Source organism: Miscanthus floridulus, unplaced genomic scaffold (genome assembly GCF_019320115.1).
Source record: "Miscanthus floridulus cultivar M001 unplaced genomic scaffold, ASM1932011v1 fs_149_2_3, whole genome shotgun sequence".
In the NCBI taxonomy this organism is placed as follows: domain Eukaryota; kingdom Viridiplantae; phylum Streptophyta; class Magnoliopsida; order Poales; family Poaceae; genus Miscanthus; species Miscanthus floridulus.
In genome coordinates this window covers 1-5,837 of record NW_027096274.1, presented here as the reverse complement: position 1 = coordinate 5,837, position 5,837 = coordinate 1, and the positions used below count along the sequence as shown (strand labels likewise).

At 38.5% G+C, this 5,837-nt stretch overlaps 1 pseudogene; it reads left to right on the top strand.

Annotated features, from left to right (window-relative positions):
- The first annotated feature begins 316 nt into the window (after nucleotides 1-316).
- LOC136530507 (uncharacterized) lies at nucleotides 317-2,538 on the top strand (annotated as a pseudogene).
- The last annotated feature ends 3,299 nt before the right edge of the window (nucleotides 2,539-5,837 follow it).

The window sequence follows — 5,837 nt, the reverse complement described above, 5'->3', positions numbered from 1 at the left end:
TAGCTCGATCCTCTCTTGTGTGAGATTTCTGTGGTATCCAGTCTTTGAACTAGATTTTGTCTTTCTGTTGCAGGATTGAGTAGCTGAGAGTGTCAGGTCACTATCTGTGAAATCTCAACGCTGTCTGCTTTATTTTTGAAGAGCGGCAGTGCCGCCCTATAAGGCCGGCAATGCCACCCTCTGTTCTAATAGAGTTTCGAGTTGAATTTTTACAGGCCTATTCACCCCCTCTAGGCCTCCTAGGCGACATCAAGGTCCTTTCAATTGGTATCAGAGACTGACTCTCAATTTCGGGCTTAACCGCCTTGAGAGAACGATGTCGACAAGTGAGGAGGTATCTCTAGAACTTTTACTTTTAGATGGCTCAAATTATACATCTTGGTCTGCTAGTGTGCTTGATGTTTTTAGGACCATGGGTCCTCAAATAGAGTAGATTGTAGATGTGAGCATTTCACCTCCTCATGATGATTTGATCTACCTATCTAGAGAGGAAGTGAAATGCTTACAACTCAATGCTCAAGCTGCTAATGTCTTATTTAGTGCTTTGAGTGAAGATGTACTTGATGCTGTCATATTTGGAGATGGTAAACCACTTGGTGATGCTCATATCATTTGGACCACGCTCAAGGAAATGTATGGCAACTCCAAATGTGAAGAGAGCAACCTCTCATTAGAAAAACCACTTGAGGAATGCTCAACTTCATCGACAAATGATGAGCCTCAAGTGATTCTCTCAAAAGGCCTATTTGATCATGCCACATCCACTTCCTCGCCAACATATGACTTATTGGATGGTAATGAAATAGTTGGTGAGAACAATATTTTTACATGTGGTACTTCTACTTTCTTTAGTTCTTGTGAGACTAACATTTTGAAGGAAGAAGAAGCTTGTGATCGGTGGAAGCCAAATGATGAATCCACCTTACCAAGAAGCTCAACTCTCTATACCACTTCACATATCGGTCTCATGGAAAAGAAAGAGAAGAAAGTGGCAAGTGAGAGTGAGAGTGACAGTGACAGTGACAGTGGTAGTGATGATGATGAGATCAATCAACACCTTGCACGTCTAAGCAAGAAAGACAAGTTGATAGTGATCAAGTTCATAGAGAAGATTCAAGAGCAAGAAGAAGATCTCTACAAGCAAGAAGAGCTTCTCGTTGAAAAGATCAAATGCTTGGAGAAGTTGACCAAAAAGCATGAAAAGCTTAAGTGCTCTCATGCTAGCTTGGTCCAAAGGTATGAAAACTTGTCAATTGAGCAAACTCATACTATTAACTCTCTATCTTGTGTTGCCCAATTAGAAGATCAGAATTATATGCTCAAAGACAAGTTGGAAAGGCTTACTAGCAAAAATGAGACTTTGCAAGAAAGTCATGATGGGCTTTTATGCTCTCATGAGAAGCTTATGGAGTCTCATCTCATGCTAGAAGTTGCTCATGAGGTTGTGGTAACAACGGTAAAATCATACCAACCTCACACTCACAAATGCACATATACACAAGCTTCATCTATTTTATCATGTGCTAACAAGTGTTGCTCTCAAGCAAGCCAACCTTCCGTTGAGCATGTAATTATAGAAACTTGTGATGATTCCATTGCAAAAGAAAATGAACAGTTCAAGGAAGAAGTTGAAATGCTAAAAGGGGACTTGATTCAATGGAAGGGCAAGTGTAATGCTCAACCTTCTCAAGATAACCATGAAGACATGGTGAAGAAGCTTGAGAAGGGATCAACCGATGCATGCATCAAGCCTTATCAAAAGGGTTACAAGTTCAATAATGGCAAAGTGAAGGGGATACTTAAAGAAGTGCAATTGTCTAGAATGCAGTAGTTCAGCCAACTGCACAGACTACGGCAGTGGCGCACCCCAAGGGCGGTAGTGCCGCACCTGGACAGAACAGGAAAGTTTCCAAGGCCATCAAGGTGCAACGTCAATCAAAGAAGACTCTCATCACTTGTTTCAAGTGCAAGAAAGACGGTCACCATGTCAGAGATTGCCCCTTGAAGAAAGAAGAGAAGGGCGTGAGCAAGATCCAAGAGAAGAAGAAGTTGGCTCATGTCAAGTTCTCCAACATGGGACACAATGTTTCTATGTGTTCCAACAAGGTCGATGATCAAGCCACACTTCCAAAGAACAAGACAAGAAGAAGCAAGAGGAAGTGTTATGATTGTCATGAGAAGGGACATGAAATTGGCTCATGTCCTAATAAGAAAAGTTAAGGCTTGTCATCATCAACAAAGAGGTTCATTAGCAAGGTAGCAAGCAAAGTGCAAGAAGAGAAGGCTAGAAAGAACAAGAACCGCCTATGCTACACTTGCAAAGGAAAGGGACATTTAAGTAAGGATTGTCCCATGAGTAACACTTCTAAGCTCAACTTGTCAATTGATTTAAATATGCTTAGGAGGCCCAAAAATGACACTTGTGCTAGAAAGGTGATTGGTTCACCATGTGCTAGCACACAGGCCATTTGGGTGCCTAAGTCTCTTGTGACTAACCATAATGGACCCAACATAGTTTGGGTACCAAATTGTGCTTAGTAAGTGTTGTAGCTACTTGAAGGTCATATGAAGCTTCGGGGTGCTTGAGCAAGTTGATTGAAAATATTCACTCAAGCTATCAATCAATTCACATTGCATATTCTTATATGGTTGACCCGAAGATGAATCAATGGAAATACTTCAAACTTCATATTCACCTCGGTAACTAGTACCTAACCCTTGCTAGCTAGCCACTTGACATGTGTAGTCTCTAATAGTTCACAAATATATGTGTGTTTGTGAATTATTAAGAGTGGCTAGAGTATTTCAAGTCTAAGTGAATCATTTGCCATATGATGCTTTTAATGGCTCTCTAGTAGAGCAAGATCTTATTTATGTTGTAGGTAATGAGAAACCACCTTGTGGGGCAATCAAGAAAATAGCTATTGGTGATATAAGACCACAAGAAGTATATGCTACAAAAGTGGAAGCACCTCAAGTTGATGCTGTACCAAATTCCGCTGATAACTCTAATGCCGTGCAGCACACCCCTGCTGCAAATCAGCAGGGCGACAGTGCTGCATCCAAGGGCGGCAGTGCCATCCCTCCTACATAGTAGCAGCTGACTCTACTCTAGTTCGTGGACAAATCTACAACCTTCATATGTGCAAGATGAAGATGAAAATACCACCTCATCCATTACAATCAAGAAGGGTGGTAACATCTAAATCTCAAGTGCAATTTATTTGAAACTAAACTCCTTTGTGTCTTGTGTAGCCACTTAGGATAATAGAAGAACTTGAGGATATTCATTGGTTGCTGGTCATAGAATAGAAATATGATCAAAATTGAATTGATCATCCACACCAAGCAACATAGATGACTTGACTTTCCTTTGTGGACTTCAAACCAAGAAAAACAAGATGAAGCAAGTTTATGTTCATGCACATTATGAGTTGGTTTGATGGATTTGGAATCTTGGTACACATTGGAGGATACAAGTAGATTTCAAAATGGCCAAGAATAAAGAATCAAGCTCAAGTCAAGTAAAGGGACTTATTACTCACAAGTCAAGAACTTCCTACTTGATGGAATCTTGTTATATGTTAGATTGCCTAAATTCTCATTCTCTTCTTATGGGCATCTACATGCTATAATGGTTGTGAGTATCTCTTGGCATAGTTCAAATTGATTACACTATTGTTGCCATGACCTAGACATAGAGTGAAAATCTCAAGTTCTTAAATGAATAAAGTGCTATGTGAGAAATTCAAATACTTAGAGCACTTATAAAAGGAGACTTTAATCTATGGCTAGAGTTGTGAGACTAATCTTTCTCTCTAAGTGATTTATGTAGTCTCACTAAATGAGAATGTGTTTCTCAAATAGAGTGTGCTATTATATGAAGGCTATCAATCCAAAACCATGTGATGTATTTTCTCTCTAGCCAATTTGGATTAGATTTGTCTATGTTAGCCACTCACCATAATATGGCTTAAATCTGCCCTTTGGACTTAAATGACCTAACCATGCACATTTACATTTTCATTCCACTCAAAAGAATGTGCATGAGACATCAAGGGAGATTTAGTCCATATTATGAGGTTTCTCCATTTTGGTAACCCACTTGTCATCCACATATAAATGGTTACTAAATAGAAAACTAGTGCTTGTGTTACTAATGTCTTCTTGTGATTGAGCTTATTCATAGAAAATCAATAAGAAGATGTTGTGCTAATTTAATTCACAAGCTTAAAGGTTATTCTTTACCTAAAGAAATATGTTGCTGCTAAAGGCCATTTAGATCAAAAGTTTCAGTTTCGCTTGAATCAAGTTTGAGGTTGATTTGAATAAGCTATACAAGAAGAATTCACAAGATTATGAGTGTTGATGAGAGGACTGAATGGATATAACATCTTGTATGTATTCTCAACTGAAATCACCTCAAAGATTGGACAGGAAAAGAAGAAGAATCATCGATCATCAAATCTGTCCAGAAAATTACAAATCTGAGTTGACTGCCTTCAAGCATGGATTTGGAGATTCAAATACTGATAAATTGACCTAAAACTTTGTGAGCATGTTATACACATCTAGTACTTGTTGCTATACAATTGGTATGAAGATTGGTTTTGAAAGAAAATCAGTTTTGAGTTGGTTTCTGTCAGCTTCAACAGTGTAGTTTCAGATTTGAGCAGTTTTGGTAGAAAATTATTTTCACTGACCAAATGGAGTTCAAATGAGCTAAATTTTTTAGAGAAGTTAGAGGACTCATAGATGAAGATCTCTACCAAATTTCATGCATATTGGGCTAGTGGTCTGAGAGATATGGATTTCTTTTTTTTTCTGAGGATGACAGAATCTGAAAACTGATTGAATGGAATTGGATTGCATTGTGGCAACAAGATTGAGTTAGCTCTCAAGTTGGTCATGAAGAATCAGTAAATATGAGAAATATAAATTTGGTCTAAAGGAGTTTCAATGAAAGAAAAGAACTCACACAAGGGTCCAAATAAGTTGCAATCAGAGTACAAGCAGCAGCAAGTGATTGCAACTAGTTGGAACAAGAAGTAATCAGCTGAGACTATTGAATTGCAAGCAGTTTTAAGGAGTTCAAATCAGTTGAAGTATAGTGCAAGTCACTCCCTTGACCTCATATTGTTAATGTGCTTAAGTGAACTTTGTGTACTCTTGTATGCACAAATTTAGGAGGAGCTTAGCCTATATCTTGTGGGATTATTGGTTTCTTTCAAGTGTTTGATGTGCCGTCCCACACATGGAAAAGGGAGGATGGGTAGTTCCTTTGGATTCTCTAGGTGTTTCACAATTATTCTAGGAGGTCTCGGTCTTTATAAACCAAGTGCTCCTGGTTTAAATGTTGAATGTCCCAATCCTTTAAATGGATCTAGATTTGGATGAGATGGAGAAAATAATTGACGAGTGGGCTTTCATTGCTATTTCTCCTTTCTAGGTGCTCATCAAGTGCTTATGATCCATCCCATTGATCTCCCTAGGATCTTATCAACAAAAAGTGGTAACTCCTAGTTCATAACTTGCAAATTTCATGAATTTTACCTTTGCTCTCTGTGTGAGTTGCTCTAGGTAAAGAAAGAACTAGGAAACTAATATGGATCTCGGATGATCACAAGAGCTTAGTTTTACCACATTTCATCAAGTGAGAACTATAGCCATCCAAATCATTGAAGTCTCACCTATGATGGTTATATCGATGAAAATTTATGTGGTGATCTATCTACCTTGGTGGTGGTATGTTTCCTTGGCACAATTTCAATTGTTGCAAATTTATCATGCCTTGACCAAGATATAGGATGAACTTTCCTCGACTCTTAAACCAATTC